Raw genomic sequence first — 18,940 nt, forward strand, 5'->3', positions numbered from 1 at the left:
CTGATGTAGGCCTCCATCGCCTTCCTTTCCGGGGCGGACAGAAAGTAGAGACGGCCCTTGGGTGGTGCAGTGCCTGGGAGGAGATCAATGGCGCAGTCGTAGGGCCGGTGAGGAGGCAAGGAAGTGGCCTTGGCTTTGCTGAATACCTCCCGAAGGCTGTGATAACACACTGGGACATTAGTGAGGTCGGGGGCAGAGCTGGCAGGTGGAGTACGAGGGGTTAGAGTGGAGGCTCGTAAGCAGGTCCGGTGGCAGTCCTTGCCCCATTCTCTTATCGCTCCAGTGGCCCAGTCGAGGTGAGGACTGTGCTGGCTGAGCCATGGATAGCCCAGGATGAGAGGTTGGCCGGGGGAACGGAGCAGAGTGAAACTGGATGGTTTCGTGGTGGTTGCCTGACAGAGTCATCGGGACAGGGGCAGTGAGGCGGGTGACGGTGCCAAGGAGATGGCCATCCAGCGCCCTGGCTGGAACGGGAGAGGATAAGCGATGGCTTTGCAGACCCAACTGGCGTGCAAGCTCGGTGTCCATGATGTTAGCCTTGGTGCCAGAGTCAACCAGGGCGGCCAGGGTGTGGGTGGAATCCGACAGATGAAGGCAAACTTGGAGCATAGGTTTCTGGCTGGTGGAGGATTGGATGATCATTGAGCTCAGCCAGGCCCCTCCTATGTCCGGTGAGCTCGGGCTTCTCTGTGCGCTGATGACTGACTGAGTCTGGCGGGCCCTCTCTCGTCGATGGGTCTGGACCCGGCGTTCAATGCGGACGGCCAGGGCGATGGCCTCATCGAGTGTCGACGGTTGTTCGTACGAGACCAATTCGTCCTTCATGTAGTCGGCCAGGCTGTGCAGAAAGGCGTCCACCAGCGCCTGCATGTTCCACTTGCTGCACTGGGCCAAGGTCCGGAAATCGATCGAGTAGTCAGCCACTGTTCGTCTGCCTTGGCGAATACTCATCAGTCCTCCGGATGCCTCTACCACCGACGAGCCCAGGTCGAAGACCTTAATCATCTTCGCCGCAAACAGGGAGAAGGAGGCACACGCCGGTGTCCGGCGTTCATACTCAGCAGTCCCCCACAGGCGGGTGTGGCCAGTCAGACGAGTGATGACGAAGGCCACCTTCGCTGCCTCTGACGCGAAGGTTCTGGGCTGCAGGTCGAACAGCAACCGGCAGCTGGTCAGGAAAGCACGGACTTGGGAGGGGTCACTGTCAAAATGCTTCGGACTGCCGACCTTGGGTTCCGGGGCATCGAGTGCAGCAGGAGCACCTCCCGGAGCTGGCCAGGCAGCGGCGGGTATGACAGGGGCTGATGCAACGAGGGGCGGCGATGGTTGACTCGGAGGAGCAGGGAGTGCACGGGCGGTGAGCAGCTGGAGTGCTTGGTCCAGTCGTTGTTGCTGGAGCTGCTGCTGATGACCAAGCTGGATCAGGGCTGCAACATCGGCAGACATCCAACTGACATCTCCTTTGGTGCGCTGCAGCCGGTCTAGGGCAGAGGGTTCGGGCGCTGACTCCATGTCTTGGTCAGATTGTTCTGTCAAGGACCAGACAGGAGAGGAGATCAAATGCACTCAAACCACAGTTTAATAATAACAGGGGAAAAGGGAGTTGGGAGAATGTGTGTGAAGTTCAGTGGCAAGAGGACTGAGAGGCAAGGATGGCTGGTGGGAGCATGGTGGTGACATCTGAGGTCTCCCATCCAGATACTGACCAGGCCTGACCCTGCTTAGCTTCTGAGATCCAATGGGATCAGGCGTTGTCAGAGAGGTGTGGCTGTAGGCTGACAGCACTTGGGTTTCAGGCAGTCTCCCAGCAGTAGTCCCTCAGCAGGCTGGAGTTAGTGAACAGGCTGGAACACAGAGTCACAGATCAGATAGCAAGATAGGGGACAGAAATGCAGGGTCAGGTTACCGGGGCTGAAGAGTAGGGCTCCAGGCAGGGCTGCTCACACCAGGCTGATGGAGAGGCAGGTGAGCAGCAGGGCTGGGCAAGCTGGAGATCAGGCGAAGGTACAGGAGAGGCAGGCAAGAGGCAGAGTCGACAGGACAGAAGGCAGAACAGGTTATGGGGGCTGGAGAGCAGACAGAGTCAGACGGAACAGAATATCGTCAGGAGTCAGAGTAGTAGGAACACAGAGCAGGTTATCACGCTGGAAGTTGCAGACAATCTGACACTGAGGCTTGGGAGAACTGCAGCTTAAATGCATACAGGGGAGAAGCAGGTGATCGGCAACAGCCAATGACAGTCACTGAAAGTTAATAAGAGGAAGTGAGAGTGGGCGTGGCCGGTAATGCTGAGTGGAGATGTTACCTGAAGAGAGAAGCCCACAGGTAGGACCATGACAGGAGAAGTTTGTCATTTTAGAGCCTTGTCATTAAAGCATGGTTTGTTCAACTCAAGTGGCTAATTACTCTGTAGGAATTGATGTGATAATCCACAAAATAGTTGCTAGCTAGACCTTCAACCAAATGTGTTTGACTGAACGTCTGAACATCTAAATGTCTTCAGTCAAACACATTTGGTTGAACACAAAAATACATTTTGCAGCTTATAACAACATTTATACAGTAGAGTCTTAATATTAGTTAAATCTTCTAATTTAGCCAGTAGATTAGTTTCAGAGCTTGGCATAATCCCTTATTAGCTTGTCTGTATTACTGTATTTTTAATGTACTACATTAAAAAAAATAATTCAGGGTGTCACTACAGCTAACTGAAAAGGACAAGCACAATTTCTTTAAATAGCCAAGCTTTCTAATGTTATTTGTTAATAATAATATAGATATTTAGGCACTGTCTAAAAGTGGAGCTCCTGATGAGTGTATGAGCAAAATATTTACATGGGCAAAAAATCAACCTGAATAAAATAATAATAGAACATATGAACCATTGAATTGTGTAGTGTAGTGTATTTCACAACAGTATAGGGTTGGGCGGTATTACGGTAAGAAGGTATCCCGAGGTATCCAAAAGTACCAACGGTATCGGTCTCATTACCGTCATTTTAAAAAAATATATAATATCTAAATAAATATGGAGTACATGAGGTCATAATATAAAATAATAAATTGAAGATCATCCCGAATAACTGTGTGATCGTATTTTCACTAATTCTATCAATTTCCTAAAGAAGTTCTCATCGCGTGCAGGGTTGTTTATGTCGTTACCATGGCAACCCTGCGTGACATTTGCGTGACAGATCTGTGAGTGGCAAAAGTATGTGAACCTCTAGGATTAACAGTTAATTTGAAGGTAAAATTAGAGTCAGGTGTTTTCAATCAATGGGATGACAATCTGGTGTGAGTGGGCACCCTGTTTTATTTAAAGAACAGGGATCTATCAAAGTCTGATCTTCACAACACGTGTTTGTGGAAGTGTATCATGGCACAAACAAAGGAGATTTCTGAGGACCTCAGAAAAAGTGTTGTTGATGCTCATCAGGCTGGAAAAGGTTACAAAACCATCTCTAAAGAGTTTGGACTCCACCAATCCACAGTCAGACAGATTGTGTACAAATGGAGGAAATTCAAGACCATTGTTACCCTCCCCAGGAGTGGTCGACCAACAAAGATCACTCCAAGAGCAAGGTGTGTAATATTCGGAGAGGTCACAAAGGACCCCAGGGTAACTTCTAAGCAACTGAAGGCCTCTCTCACATTGGCTAATGTTAATGGTCATGAATCCACCATCAGGAGAACACTGAACAACAATGGTGTGCATGGCAGGGTTGCAAGGAGAAAGCCACTGCTCTCCAAAAAGAACATTGCTGCTCATCTGCAGTTTGCTAAAGATCATGTGGACAAGCCAAAAGGCTATTGGAAAAATGTTTTGTGGATGGATGAGACCAAAATAGAACTTTTTGGTTTAAATGAGAAGCATTATGTTTGGAGAAAGGAAAGCACTGCATTCCAGCATAAGAACCTTATCCCATCTGTGAAACATGGTGATGGTAGTTTCAAGGTTTGGGCCTGTTTTGCTGCATCTGGGCCAGGACGGCTTGCCATCATTGATGGAACAATGAATCCTGAATTATACCAGCGAATTCTAAAGGAAAATGTCAGGACATCTGTCCATGAACTGAATCACAAGAGAAGGTGGGTCATGCAGCAAGACAACGACCCTAAGCACACAAGTCGTTCTACCAAAGAATGGTTAAAGAAGATTAAAGTTAATGTTTTGGAATGGTCAAGTCAAAGTCCTCATCTTAATCCAATGGAAATGTTGTGGAAGGACCTGAAGCGAGCAGTTCATGTGAGGAAACCCACCAACATCCCAGAGTTGAAGCTGTTCTGTACGGAGGAATGGGCTAAAATTCCTCCAAGCCAGTGTGCAGGACTGATCAACAGTTACCGGAAATGTTTAGTTGCAGTTATTGCTGCACAAGGGGGTCACACCAGATACTGAAAGCAAAGGTTCACATACTTTTGCCACTCACAGATATGTAATATTGGATCATTTTCTTCAATAAATAAATGACCAAGTATAATATTTTTGTCTCATTTGTTTAACTGGGTTCTCTTTATCTACTTTTAGGACTTGTGTGAAAATCTGATGATGTTTTAGGTCATATTTATGCAGAAATATAGACAATTCTAAAGGGTTCACAAACTTTCAAGCACCACTGTATTTATTCCATGTGCCAGAAACAACACCATGACATTTATTATGGTGCAACTCTGCTCGGTGCCTGGTGGACAGCAGAAACCAGCACTTTCACTTTACATCATTACAATATAGTTATGATCAAATATCAAACTTGATATGGTGAACAGTTGTCTAGTTACATCTGTCACATGTTGAAGCTTTAAGCATGCACGCCATTAGGACTAATTACCATGCACCTGTTCCTGATTAGAGCTCAATCACAGTGCATACATATGAGGTAACACCAGTGTTGGGCAAGTTACTTCAAAACTGTTTTGCATTATTTATTACTTGTTACTGTCATTTTAAAGTAATTAGTTACATTACAATATTACTGTATTTAAAATGTAAGGCATTACACTACTATTGCATTACTTTTAAGTTACTCTCACCAAAATAACTGGAAGTTTGGATTTGGCAATCTAAATGTAGCTCAAGACGCTCAATTAGCTCATCACACATCCAGTGGAAGGTGATGTGGTATCTGACTGAGCTAGGCTTATGGTTAAAAACAGTAGAATATAATAGCCACAGTGATGGCTCATGGCACAATACAAGGAACAATCATCGCAAGAACAGACAAAAGGTGAAAATCTGGCAAATTGTGATAGAAATACTGTAACTTTAGGCCTATTCATATTAACATTAATTGAACTGTATTGTATTGTAATGTCTAAAGATATGACAGGATACAAAATTAGCATTTCTATACCTTTATTGTTTTCAAGTTTACAGCATTAAGCATAGTTTATGCTTCATAAAAAAAAAAAAAAGATTAGCCCTAAGGAATGACTCCATCATTTCAGAAATTTAACAAAAATGAACATATTATGGCAAATCGTAGCCTACAATAAAACTGGCCTGAAAAAAAAAAAAACCACAAGCCTTTTAAATCACAGCTAGACAATGACGATTAGCTATATGAGGCTACCCAGTCACATTTCGAAAAACAGAATTAGAAAAAATAACAAAATCAAAGTGCTTTTAATTATATTGAAGTGCTTAGGCATATTAGCCCTCGAAGGAAAGGCAGCTCAATCACTTTAGTCTGACTTCCGACCAGAAAAAAAAACTCAGTTATACAGGACAAAAATGTAAACAAACTGTCAGCATATCTTCAACAACATACTCCGCCACAAGTCTCCTAACCTCTTGAGGCTGAAGGAGCATCTCAGAGCGGCAGAACGTTAATTTTGGCTGCTTTGTGATTTTATCGCCACTCTCATCCTCCGCTTGCTTCCTTGCTACTTCATGTTACTATGGCACCTCTGTAAATGCTTAGTTAAATTACTGGTGCTATTTCGGGAAGTGGACAGTTCTTTAGGTTTAGCACACAAAGTGCATTTCACTACGATGTTCTTCACGTCCTTATTTTTCACAAACTTAAAGTAATGGGCGTATGCCCATCTGGAGAATGTGCTATCCGACGTTAGATCAGCTGCAGGTTCACTCATCTCTCTCTCCTGTCTGACTAGCCTAAAGGAAAAGGAAGCGAAACGTTTTGCGCGGACGTTTCACCTCTGCTGATCTCACGTGATTTTGGCGAATTTGTATGAAGGAAAAAAAAACCCACCACTTCATTCCAGGTTAAAAATGCATTGTAACGCGCATTACTGACATTTGTACTGAATAAAATATATCCAGATTTTTTTCAGTAATGCCTTACATTACCGCAAAAAGCAATGCATTACAGTAATTCGTTATTTTGTAATGCGTTACTCCCAACACTGGGTAACACACAGACTTTGTGAAATCCTTGTATTTTGTATCGCTTTTCTGGTTTTGACTCTGGCCCACTTTACACGGGGACGGTCTGAAACAAAAACGCAAAAGTCCGTTTTCGTTCTCACTTTTTTCCGCGTCTACACGACCGTTTTCAAGGAGGAAATCTGCGTCTATGGAGCACTTGCGTGTGACATCACACCCGATCCAGATTGTGACAAACGCCATCTTGTCGGTCAAATGCCATATTTCCGCCTTCTACTTCTGGTTCTACTTCTACCTTTTCTTCTGGAAAACCCTACTATATACAATTCTACTACAACGGCTGCGGCTACAAGCTCTCCCTACCTGTGCACGTTTTTTATGTTTTTTGTGTGTATTTTTGCGTGTTGTTCGTCTGTACCGGACTTCAATATCCACTACAACCGTATGGACTTACTGGACATTGGTTTCCAGCAGAAAATGATGGTTTGTAGCAATTTCCATCGCATGCACAACATTCCGGACGAGATAGCGAGACCAGCGGGGTCTCTGTGGATTGTTATCGGAAGCAAAGCGAAGGAGGCGGCGCCGGGAGCGGAAGCAAAAGCGAGGCTGCAGAGCCGGCCTGTTGACTAAGCTCAGAAAACAGCCACTCAAATCTCCACTGCTAAGCCTCTATCTCTCCAACGCCAGATCCATGGTAAACAAGACGGACGATTTGGAATTACAGCTGGAATTACCTTATTCTATTCTATAATCGGCTGGTCAGTGCTATACTCAATACTTAAGTGACTTACCCGTCCAATGAGGATTATTTTCTTGTTTACAAGATGCCACATCTGAGGGTGGCTGACAAATCCTGAATTTCTGTAAAGATAACTGTCCAGAGATTTATAAGCACGCAGTGCTTCACCACTGAACAGCGAGGGAAAGTTGATGAGGTAATTATATACGTCTGGGTATTCTGCTGGCAGTTCCATATCCACTGACACGGTCGTGAAAACTACGTCCGGTAAGCCATAAGGGTCACTAATCCGTAGATTGTTTATTTTAGACATATATCTAGTTATCTGTTCATTAGAAAAATGAGCCGTGTAGTCCGTCGGTTGAAATTGATCCATTCTGTACATGAGTGCAGCAGTATTCAGCTGTGTTTTTTACCGACAAGATGGCGGCTGTGTACTTTCCGGTCACGTGACTGCAAGATCTCTATACGGTGACGCATAAATGTGTGGAATTCAATTGGATGTGCATGCCAGGCGGCTTAGTGGTGCTGTGAAAGACCTCCGCTATGTCTGCACGCATGCGCAACGTCTTCCATCTTGTCTGATCTGCAAATCTGCGCCGCGAAAACTTTGACTACTCTGGCTATGGCTACTCATGAGGTTGCCAGAGCAGCTTGAAGGTCCATTGGATCGATGTAATCAGACATGCTGTAGCCGTTCTATATGAGTGGGTGGAGCACAGAGGACGGCAGGACAGAGATCAGGTTTACAAATAGGCTTTATTGCCACACTTTTCAGTCTAACAATATTTTTAAACCAACACACACACGCAACCGGCGTCTAGCTTGGGGATGAGCTTCTCTGCTCTCCCTCTTTAAATAGGGCACGGTCACTGGGAAGACACACAAACACAGGTTAATTGACATCAGGTGTAGTGATTCTGCCACTTACCTTCCATGACTCCCCCCTCCTGTCACAGACTGGCGCTTGACCATGCCCCCGCTGCCACACATGCTCTTACTATGACGTAAACGCGTACCCGACGTGAGCAGATCCGAGCAGAGTTTCGCGTATTGGGTAGTTTAGACGGATATGCAATGGGGGCTGTTTTTAACTTATCCACTCTGGAAGGCGTTTTCAATTTTTTCCATTTTTCAGCCTCGAAAACGCCGTCCCCGTGTAGACGAAAGGCACTTCCGATAAAATATTTAGTCGTTTTTACCCGACAGCGTCCTCGTGTAAACGGGCCCTCTGTTTGTGTGTTTGGACTGTGAGTATTGTATTATCTCTGATATCCTGTCTGTGCCTCACTCGACCACTGTCTATTTTTCGACCCTACCTTTGTCTCCATTTACTAGCGTGTTTGTTTATATATATATAAAAACAACAACACCCTCTTCCTGTGATTATATCCGTCTGTCCCCCTTACATGACAGAAACTGTCAACTGTCCAACGAGCTAGTGGACTCATAAACATAAAATATTTTTAAAGGGATAGTTCGGGATTTTTGACATGAATCTGTATGGCATCCCCATCAATAGTGTCGTGCAAACACACTGACTTACCCCTGACAGCATCCTGTGAGTCCAGTTCTTGTCCAGTTTTGGTCCAGACGAAAGTAGTCCGGCAAGTTTGTTGGGGTCACGAAAGTAAAACATTTTTCGTCTCAAAACAGTATGTGTTCAAAAGAGTGATATATTTGCATCACAAAACCGTTGTCAAATAAAAAGTCAGACCTCGAAATCGCTTGGCACTATTTTCTCTCCCTTCTTATCACTGCGTGCTGCCGCCAGGTGACAGCCACGGCTGTTTCATTCATTGTTTACTAGTGATGGGAATTTCAGCTCTTTTGGCTCTTCTTACTATAAGGAGCCGGCTCTTTCGGAAGATTTTTTATAATTATTTCTCATGACTTGTACATTCACATCGAGTACACATATCAATGCAAATTAACACGAAGGGATTTACTAGATCAATTTATATCTGGAACTATTTTCAGCCACAGCACAGGCAAAGCACCGCTGCAGGCGCAAAGACACCGCGCAGCGCCTGAAAACGGGTGCGCACCGCCTGAAAACCCGTTTTCAGGCGCTGCGCGGTGTCTTTGCGCCTTCCTTTTCCTACCTATTCCTTTAATTGCTGCAATTAACTAGTTAATTCTGATTCTATTTCTCCTCCAGGCCCGTAGCCAGCATTGTGGAGAGGGGGGATCTTTTTTCCCCAAAAGTGGACTTCATCTGGCCCCCTACTCCCGTACCCCCCAAATACACGAGCACACTTCAAATCTTCTAATTTAGACATTTTTTTATTCGTTATAAGTTCTCTGTTGTCTAACTTATTATTGTTATCTTCCTACAACTGTGCTGTGACTTCATTGTCTGTCTCTGTTGCTCACCTCAGTTGTTTGTTGTTGCTCTCCTTCATTGTCTGTCTCTGTTGTTGTTTATGGCATCAGAACACTCCTGATCTGCCCATGCTTTAGCATAAAAAACAACAATAATTTCTAATTGAGATAAATGTTTCAAGTAATCCTGAGATTGAAATAATATCGCACAGCCCTATAAGGACAATTAATCTAAAATTGCCCAAATGCAGCAACAGTGGGTGTTTTCACACACACTGGTCTGAACATTTTCATTTTTCAGCTAGTGCACACGTTTCTTTTCACTCTGATCCAAATGCCAAACCACTGACAGGGCGTCATGTTACCATGATGCCATGTTACCATGACGATTGAAAAACACGTGCTCTTAAAGTCTTGCATTTTACTGTCTTCACACCACACCACAGCTCCGATTTCCCAAGCTGAAAAAAATAAAATAAAAGCAGCCCCAGGTCCGATGCTACTAGTACCTAGCCATCGAGCCACCTAACTCATCTCTGTGTGTGTGTGTCACTGACACACATAGACTGATGGACGGGCTGACGCTACCCCCCACTGATCACTCTGACAGATCGATCTACCACTACTGTTGTAAACAAAAGAAAAACAAAAGTCCTGCACTCAGCACCTTACCCATTTTGGCCCTTTTTTGGAACATGGCGCCAATATTTTGGGACAAAGTAGCAGCAGATTTCTTGCGTTTTCTGTCTTTATCTTCTTTTTTCCCCATTTTCTCTTCTATCCAGGGCTACCGCGTGACGTCACCGTACCGCGAGATTGTGCTAGGGCGCCATATTGGAAGACCAAGTACATGCATACATACATACTCACAATCAGGCCCGCCGACAGGGGGGGACAAACGGGTATGTTGTCCCGGGCCCAGGAATGGGGGGGGGCCCAGAACTGGGCTCTCATGAAGTTGCAATTATTTTATTTCATTTCAAAATGTGTTGATTTGGGGGAGAAATGTGCTATATTTGCATTCAATAAATGATTTCTAGATCTTTTGCCTTTATTGTCTTTGAAAAAGGTGTCAAGAACCCCCTACCACCCCTAATTCAAAAATGGTTTGGTCTGACTCTTTGATTAAGGGGAAAAAAACGACATCGTTCGATCATAGCGCTTCGACAATCAGGGTGCGTGCCATTTGCCAACATGCACAAGTCAGGAGCGCAGAAAAGAAAAGAGAAAAAAGAGAGGAAGAAACCAGGAGACTCAGGGGCTCACTGCATAAATATTTTAAAAAAGATTCGGATGATGCAGCAGGTACTAGCAAAGGCAGTGGGGCAGCTGAGCCAGGTAAGACCAGTGTTGGGCACGTTACTTTCAAAAAGTAATTATAGTTACTAGTTACTTTTCCCAAAAAGTAACTGAGTTAGTAACGGAGTTACTTTGTCATAAAAGTAACTAATTACCAGAGAAAGTAATTATTCCGTTACATTTTGTTCCCCCTCAAAAAAAAAAATGAAATTCAATTAGTGTAATCATAATAAAAGTGAATGTTAAATGTGTTTAATGACTGAAATGGACACTTAACAGAACCAATTAGTAACGTTATCTACACTATATTAATATTTTTGTGGGACAATGTGAGATAAGACATCTATCAAATGTAATATGTTTTTGTAGTTATTAAAATTATGTTACTAATTACTGGCCACTGACGAGGACAAACGCTTTGTTCCTCGACATAATGTGCATTGCACGTAAACACTCTTGCCTTTTATTTCAAGTAATGAAAAGTAATGGCTGTATTTCCAATGTGAAAGCGCAGTGCTGGGCTGACCGCTCGCCATCGCTGGGTCTTCTGATTGAAAGAGTGTGCAGCAGTGCAGTAGGCGTGGCCTACCTTCTTATGTTGTCCAAATCTACTCTGATTGGCTTACTGTGCCGTTGTCTCGTGTCTCCCCGCCCCACACGAAAGCAGAGTAAAGAAAGGCTGAGCGAGCAGCGTGCCAGATGAGAACAGCTTTAATAAAGTAACGCATAGTATTTTATTGTAAGTAACGGGAACGGTGTTATAACGATTTAAAAAGTAATTAGATTACTCGTTACTAAAAAAAGTAACGCCGTTAGTAACGCCGTTTATTTCTAACGCTGTTATTCCCATCACTGGGTAAGACACAGCCAACTTTTTCCAGCCCCGTAAAGTAACCCCAACCAAGGCACGCGCGGCATGCAATTCATGTTACAAACGAGGGGAGAGCAAGTCACACTGAACACCATATCAAACGCACAGGGCATTGAATCATTTCATAACCACAACGGCTTAATAACATTGTGTTTCATATATCTGATTAATATATGAATTGATATATCTGATTCAGAGCATTTTGTCCCGGACCCAGCCAAAGCTGTCAGCGGCCCTGCTCACAATATAAAACAAAGTACGAGCGAGAGTAAAGTGACACGATGGCTGATAATTCTGGTTATGTGAGTACATTACCAGCTGCAGAAAGGGCACGGTATGTGGAGAAACTGGCTGTGATTGATGGGTTTGACCCATATGATAAGACTCGGGGCAAGGGAGAATGGGTTTTTTTTATTTCATAATTTATTTTTAATTCACTACTTATCTGTTTTTATTTACATATATTTGAATTATTTGGACATGGGGAAAAACTATATTTAAAATCCAAAGAGGGATGGAGGGAGGAAAATTAAAACAAAAGAAAGAAATGAAATATAGAGTAGAGTATATTTGATAAAATTAAGGATGTTTTTATTCAGTAAACATTAAAAAAAAAAATGTTCTACAACACTCTAGCCTAGTGACTTACCAGTAACAAAATAGACTTGAAGTATTCAGATCCGCTCTGCATAAAGCAGCTAAATCCTCTCTCTGTCTCCTGGCAGAAAGCTCCTTGGTTTGCTTGTGTCTCAATCACAGCTGGTATTCTGTAGAAAGACTTCTTTTCACCTTTCCCATCAGCTTTGTTAGAACCCTAACACAGCACAAAAGTTTACCATTGTAGGTTTTTGATGAACCAAGTGCCTCGTGGGTTCACATACCGCGCGCTGCCGTTATTTCCCCCAATCACGAGTTTGTTGGTCTTCCAATATGGCGCAGGGTTTGTTTACTTCCGGTTTCGGGTGACGTCAGTGAAAGGGGTCTAATGGGGGAATTACCGCCACCCACTGGATTGGGGTGTAAAGCAGTTTGAACAAAACGTATAAACATAGGAGAAATGAACCCGTTTTTCTAACTCGTCCTCACTTAGTCTACTTTTCTTTTTTGATTAGTCTGGATTTGATATTGTAAATTTAAATGTGAATCAATGTATATTCATCGGACATGAACAAATGAGGGCGGCACGGTGGTGTAGTGGTTAGCGCTGTCGCCTCACAGCAAGAAGGTCCTGGGTTCGAGCCCCGGGGCCGGCGAGGGCCCCTCTGTGTGGAGCTTGCATGTTCTCCCCGTGTCTGCGTGGGTTTCCTCTGGGTGCTCTGGTTTCCCCCACAGTCCAAAGACATGCAGGTTAGGTTAACTGGTGACTCTAAATTGACTGTAGGTGTGAATGGTTGTCTGTGTCTATGTGTCAGCCCTGTGATGACCTGGCGACTTGTCCAGGGTGTACCCTGCCTTTCGCCTGTAGTCAGCTGGGATAGGCTCCAGCTTGCCTGTAGAAGGATAAAGCGGCTAGAGATAATGAGATGAGATGAATAAATCTTGAGTAATCTTGAGGGGCGTGTGTGTCCGAGGAGGGGGGGGGTGATGTCAAGGGGGGGGATCGAACGAACCCTCCGATCCCCCCTGGCTACGGGCCAGCCTCTCAGTTATAATCTGTCCTGCTTTTGAAAAGATCCTCTCTGGGGGGACAGATGCTGCCACTATACACATCCTCCATGCCATCACGTGTGTAAGCCGTGGATAGAGTGCAGCCTTGGTCTCCCACCAGCTTAGTGGGTCTGCGTTTCGCTGTCACCTGGCGGCAGCGTGCAGTGATAAGAAGGGAGAGAAAATAGTGCCAAGCGATTTCGAGGTCTGACTTTTTATTTGACAACGGTTTTGTGATGCAAATATATCACTCTTTTGAACACATACTGTTTTGAGACGAAAAACGTTTTACTTTCGTGACCCCAACAAACTTGCCGGACTACTTTCATCTGGACCAAAACTGGACAAGAACTGGACTCACAGGATGCTGTCAGGGGTAAGTCAGTGTGTTTGCACGACACTATTGATGGGGATGCCATACAGATTCATGTCAAAAATCCCGAACTATCCCTTTAACTCGTTTTATATGAAACAGTCATGAATATTTTCTGTAAAATGTGTTAGTAAATAAGCCCACATGCTTTTTTTTTTAAAGCAAATTAACACGTTCATCGTTCATACTTACCTTGTATGTTCAAAAATCAGGTCAAGGCATTTCTGTAAGTATGGGCCTCCGCTCCATGCATGCAACTATTGCTATTTTTTTAAAAAATATTAAAAAAAAAACAAAAAACACCCCCCAGCTGTGACATGGGTGGCGTAGTGGTTAGCACTGTCGCCTCACAGCAAGAAGGTCTGGGTTCGAGCCCCGTGGCCGGCGAGGGCCTTTCTGTGTGGAGTTTGCATGTTCTCCCCGTGTCCGCGCTCCGGTTTCCCCCACACTCCAAAGACGTGCAGGTTAGGTTAACTGGTGACTCTAAATTGACCGTAGGTGTGAATGGTTGTCTGTGTCTATGTGTCAGCCCTGTGATGACCTGGCGACTTGTCCAGGGTGTACCCCGCCTTTCGCCCGTAGTCAGCTGGGATAGGCTCCAGCTTGCCTGCGACCCTGTAGAAGGATAAAGCGGCTACAGATAATGAGATGAGCTATGACATAAAAGCAGTGGTTTTTGTCGCCCTCTGGTGGGAGCGTCTGGTGTGCACCAAAAAAATTTATTTTTTCCAATGTTCAAACTGGGTTCTTGCGCAACAGCATTTTTTTAAACAAACAGATAAAATGTTTTATGTCCAAATAAACAATTGATTGAAAGGTAAATGTGTCACAGATCAACTTGCGTCTGCTAACATTAAATATCTTCATCTAAGCTGTCTATCTTCAGTAGTCCCTGGTGGTCTAGTGGTTAGGATTCGGCGCTCTCACCGCCGCGGCCCGGGTTCGATTCCCGGTCAGGGAACAGAAACATTTTCTATAATTCACAAGCTAAGTTCATGTTTGAAAACGGGTTGTCGCATTTCTGAACTTTGATTCGCTCAACCATAGTCGATTAAACCAATCAAAGAAACCTTTCAGAGGTTTACTCCACATACCGAACTTAAACCATCTAGTTCAGTGTTTTTCAGTCCTACTCATAAAGCCCCGTCCTGCTTATTTTCTATCGCTCCTTACTCCAAACCTGACTGAAGTTAGTCTGATTAACATGCCCTTGATTAAATCATAAGCGTTCAAGTAATCAAAATTGTCACCGATGAGTTCGTTCAGGGATGGAGAGCAGAGAAAGGTGAAAAACATACAGCAGCAGAGTCTCCAACTCATCTAGCTATTTATCTTATATCAGCGCAGAGACCAAAAACCACCACCACTTATAAAAGGAAACACACGCACACAGTGGGGGTGTATACTAGTTTTATAGGAGTTGTAGCACATACTTTGCCGTTAGCAGAGTGGCGCAGCGGAAGCGTGCTGGGCCCATAACCCAGAGGTCGATGGATCGAAACCATCCTCTGCTATACAGTTTCAAAACCTTTTAATTCGATATTTTACATTTATTAATTTATATCGTTGTATTTATACCCAGATGTTGCATTTAACTGGAAAAAATTAAGAACAACTAGACCTAATTATCCACATATATGCTATGCTTACACTATTGATTAATGTTACTTTTGTACACAGATCTGTTTAAACGCTTTAACTGACGTTATTTTTTGACGTATTGAAAATACATGAATGAAAAAAAAAAATTAATAATTTCCTTGAATGCGAGGAATGTAGATTATGTTTTGACATCGGATAGTCCGAAAACGTTTGCGCCCAACGTGGGGCTCGAACCCACGACCCTGAGATTAAGAGTCTCATGCTCTACCGACTGAGCTAGCCGGGCTGATGCGGAAAAGGGTTCAATTGTGCATTTTAATGATGACATAATGTAAAATAAAGACGACAATATATGCATTAAAATAAACGTGCATTTATACCAAAGTCAAACATGATTTTTAAGTAGTTCTTCAACCTTCACAATTATTGTAAGATACATCAAACACATGGACTTTGAGAAACATCCTGCAGTGCTGCATTTGTTCACTAGAGACTCGATCAGTTCGACAGTTTCCAGTTTTGTGGTTTCCCAGAAAACCCCAAACCACTGTGACAAAGTTGCTTCCTCCTTCTCAGGGAGCTTCTTCTTCCTTTCAATCCAGGATCTTCTTTATTTGTGATCCGTCAAGGGATTAGACACCTTAGGAAAGAAGCTTTCCAGCAAGCCTGGTGTTCTGAAATGTTTCTATGTAGGAAAATGTCCTACCGGAATTAAGTGCGCAAGCGCACAACGGATCATTCACTATTTCACACACGCCCGTAAATATTAAATACTGCCATCGAATGAATTGAATGACGGTGGGTTTGCTGCCTTTAGACGAAGAAATAAGGTTAGTGTTCTCGTATTTTGTAACATTCGTGCAATTATTGTTTTTTTTTCCGTTGTGTGAGATGTGTCTATCGTAGATGTGAACTTGTCATAACACACGTTTATTTAGGTTTGGGTGTTTTTATCTGTAATAATGTCCTACCACATTAAACACTGTGGGCCAGGGAGATTTGTTGGGGGCAAATTATATATAAACATACAGTATATACAGAAGAATCAGGACATTCCAGCCAGAAGTCCTTTGTCAGTCTCCCCCTCCCTGGATTGGATGGGCCAGGCCCACTCTGCCCCCCCCACCCTCAAGGATCCAGTCCTGTCTTGAAGGCTGCTGATTCTTTATCCAGAGCTGTGATGAATTGTTTCATAAGGCCCAATTTGATGTGCAATGGTGGCATCAGCACCTTCCAGGACTCCTATTCGACGTTGTTCAATCACACCGCAAACTCTGTCCACTGTTGCCAGTCCCACCTGTGATCATGCGCCTTGGTGTCCCTGCTCTCCCAAAGACAATGATAGCAGGGAAATCTCAAAGGCTTTGTGAGACTCCACCAGGTGATTAGTGTGACGACAGCTGACATAAAATTCAGAGACCTTTCACGTCTTTGTCAAAGAGAGGATGGCTAACTGCTTTGGACTGAAGAAGGGGACCTGTTTGTTTCACAAGTCCAGTCACCAGGTAATCCATGGAAACGGATGCCATTCAGTCAGAACACACTGGCAAATGGTGTATAGTTAATTGTGACAGAGAAGGATACCCTGACATAATAATTGGACATTGCTGAAAACTGCATGCACATCAAGAGTATGAACAATTTCTTTTGGCCTAGTCTACAAGAAGATATCTGCTGGTATAATGATGGGCAGATTCTATGCATAATTGTGGGGTGAACCACAAGCCATGAACAGATGGCCCATCCATTTAGAGTGGTCAGTTTGGAAGCTTGTATCTTTGCCATGGACTTTTGTTATTGTTCAAAAGTTTGTGTTCCAGTCAGAACCTGCCATGTCTTTTTTTTTTTTTAGTTGAGCAAACATTTTACATCATTTAAGTCAGCTAGCTTTGTCAGTTTTCAGTTTGATTGTGGTATACTTTGAGGTTTCATATCCTTGACAAGGGCTTTTGTCATGGTCACAGCTGAAAATGTTCTAGTGCAGTCAGAACCTGCAGTACATTTTTATATGAGCTGAGCGAACCTCATTCTCATCTCATCATCTCTAGCCGCTTTATCCTTCTACAGGGTCGCAGGCAAGCTGGAGCCCATCCCAGCTGACCACGGGCGAAAGGCGGGGTACACCCCGGACAAGTCGCCAGGTCATCACAGGGCTGACACATAGACACAGACAACCATTCACACTCACATTCACACCTACGGTCAATTTAGAGTCACCAGTTAACCTAACCTGCATGTCTTTGGACTGTGGGGGAAACCGGAGCACCCGGAGGAAACCCACGCGGACACGGGGAGAACATGCAAACTCCACACAGAAAGGCCCTCGCCGGCCCCGGGGCTCGAACCCAGGACCTTCTTGCTGTGAGGCGACAGCGCTAACCACTACACCACCGTGCCGCCCCTGAGCGAACCTTGAGATCCAAATTCTTTATTTTTATATTGCAAATTCACTAAAACGTTCTCATGAAATCATAACTATTATACTTTTTTGTTTCAACAATGTAAATTATATAACTCAGTCTTACCTTTGTCCACCCAGTCATCTTCATCTCATCTCATCATCTCTAGCCGCTTTATCCTTCTACAGGGTCGCAGGCAAGCTGGAGCCTATCCCAGCTGACTATGGGCGAAAGGCGGGGTACACCCTGGACAAGTCGCCAGGTCATCACAGGGCTGACACATAGACACAAACAACCATTCACACTCACACCTACGGTCAATTTAGAGTCACCAGTTAACCTAACCTGCATGTCTTTGGACTGTGGGGGAAACCGGAGCACCCGGAGGAAACCCACACGGACACGGGGAGAACATGCAAACTCCACACAGAAAGGCCCTCACCGGCCACGGGGCTCGAACCCAGGACCTTCTTGCTGTGAGGCGACAGCGCTAACCACTACACCACCGTGCCGCCCAGTCATCTTCATGTTTTATTAAAATAAATCAATATTTCTTCACAGCTTAAACATTATAATTGATTTCTTATAAATAACAAGGAGTCAAGTAATATTAATCTAAATTTTGTTCAAAGATGTCTGATGGAAACACAGTAAGGAATTAAATCCATTCTAGAACAAAAGAATAATACTAAAATAAAATTTTAGTAAATTTTAGTAAAATTTTAGGGCCATAAGAAATATTGTTAAAAAGGGGATGCAATAATGCTCTGAAAATAACTATAGTTTCTGCAATGTTTTAGAAACATTTATCGCTTTTGTATTTGTCTATGGGGTGGACACAACATGTGGTTGAGTCACAAGACGTTGACTTCCTGTTGCAAAATAAAAAGCGCTTAAGCTTGAAACAGTCCGGGTAGTCTGTAGTCTTATAAATATGGTGAATATTCAAACAAGAGCTTAAAAATATTTTTTAAATAATTGGGGTCCTAAAGGCACAGTACAATAATCTTTCCAGCATGACAATGCCCCTGTGCAGAAAATGAGCTCTATGAAGATACAGTTTGCCAAGGTTGGAGTGGAAGAACTTGAGTGTCCTGCACAGAGCCCTGACCTGAATGTTGACTGTGTGCTAGGCCTCTTTGCCCAATATCCTCATGAATATTCTTGTGGCTGAATGAGTAAATCCTTCCCAGAAGAGTGGCGTTTATCCTTACAGCAAAGCAAGGACTAGATCTGGAATGGGATGTTCAAAAATCACATTTGGGTGTGATGGTCAGGAGTCCCTGTGTAAGCTGTTAATAATAATAATAAATTATAAACAGCAAATTAATATGAA

At 43.9% G+C, this 18,940-nt stretch overlaps 3 non-coding genes across 3 annotated transcripts; 2 read left to right on the forward strand and 1 right to left on the reverse strand.

Moving 5' to 3' along the window:
* The first annotated feature begins 14,492 nt into the window (after positions 1-14,492).
* On the forward strand, positions 14,493-14,564 carry trnae-cuc (transfer RNA glutamic acid (anticodon CUC)). The gene has a single exon. It is a non-coding gene; the product is annotated as a tRNA-Glu (tRNA).
* Positions 14,565-15,045: 481 nt separating this feature from the next.
* Positions 15,046-15,117, forward strand: trnam-cau (transfer RNA methionine (anticodon CAU)). Its single transcript has one exon. It is a non-coding gene; the product is annotated as a tRNA-Met (tRNA).
* A 301-nt stretch (positions 15,118-15,418) lies between these two features.
* trnak-cuu (transfer RNA lysine (anticodon CUU)) lies at positions 15,419-15,491 on the reverse strand. The gene has a single exon. It is a non-coding gene; the product is annotated as a tRNA-Lys (tRNA).
* Between the last annotated feature and the right edge of the window lie 3,449 nt (positions 15,492-18,940).

Source organism: Neoarius graeffei, chromosome 7, assembly GCF_027579695.1.
Source record: "Neoarius graeffei isolate fNeoGra1 chromosome 7, fNeoGra1.pri, whole genome shotgun sequence".
Taxonomy (NCBI): Eukaryota; Metazoa; Chordata; class Actinopteri; order Siluriformes; family Ariidae; genus Neoarius; species Neoarius graeffei.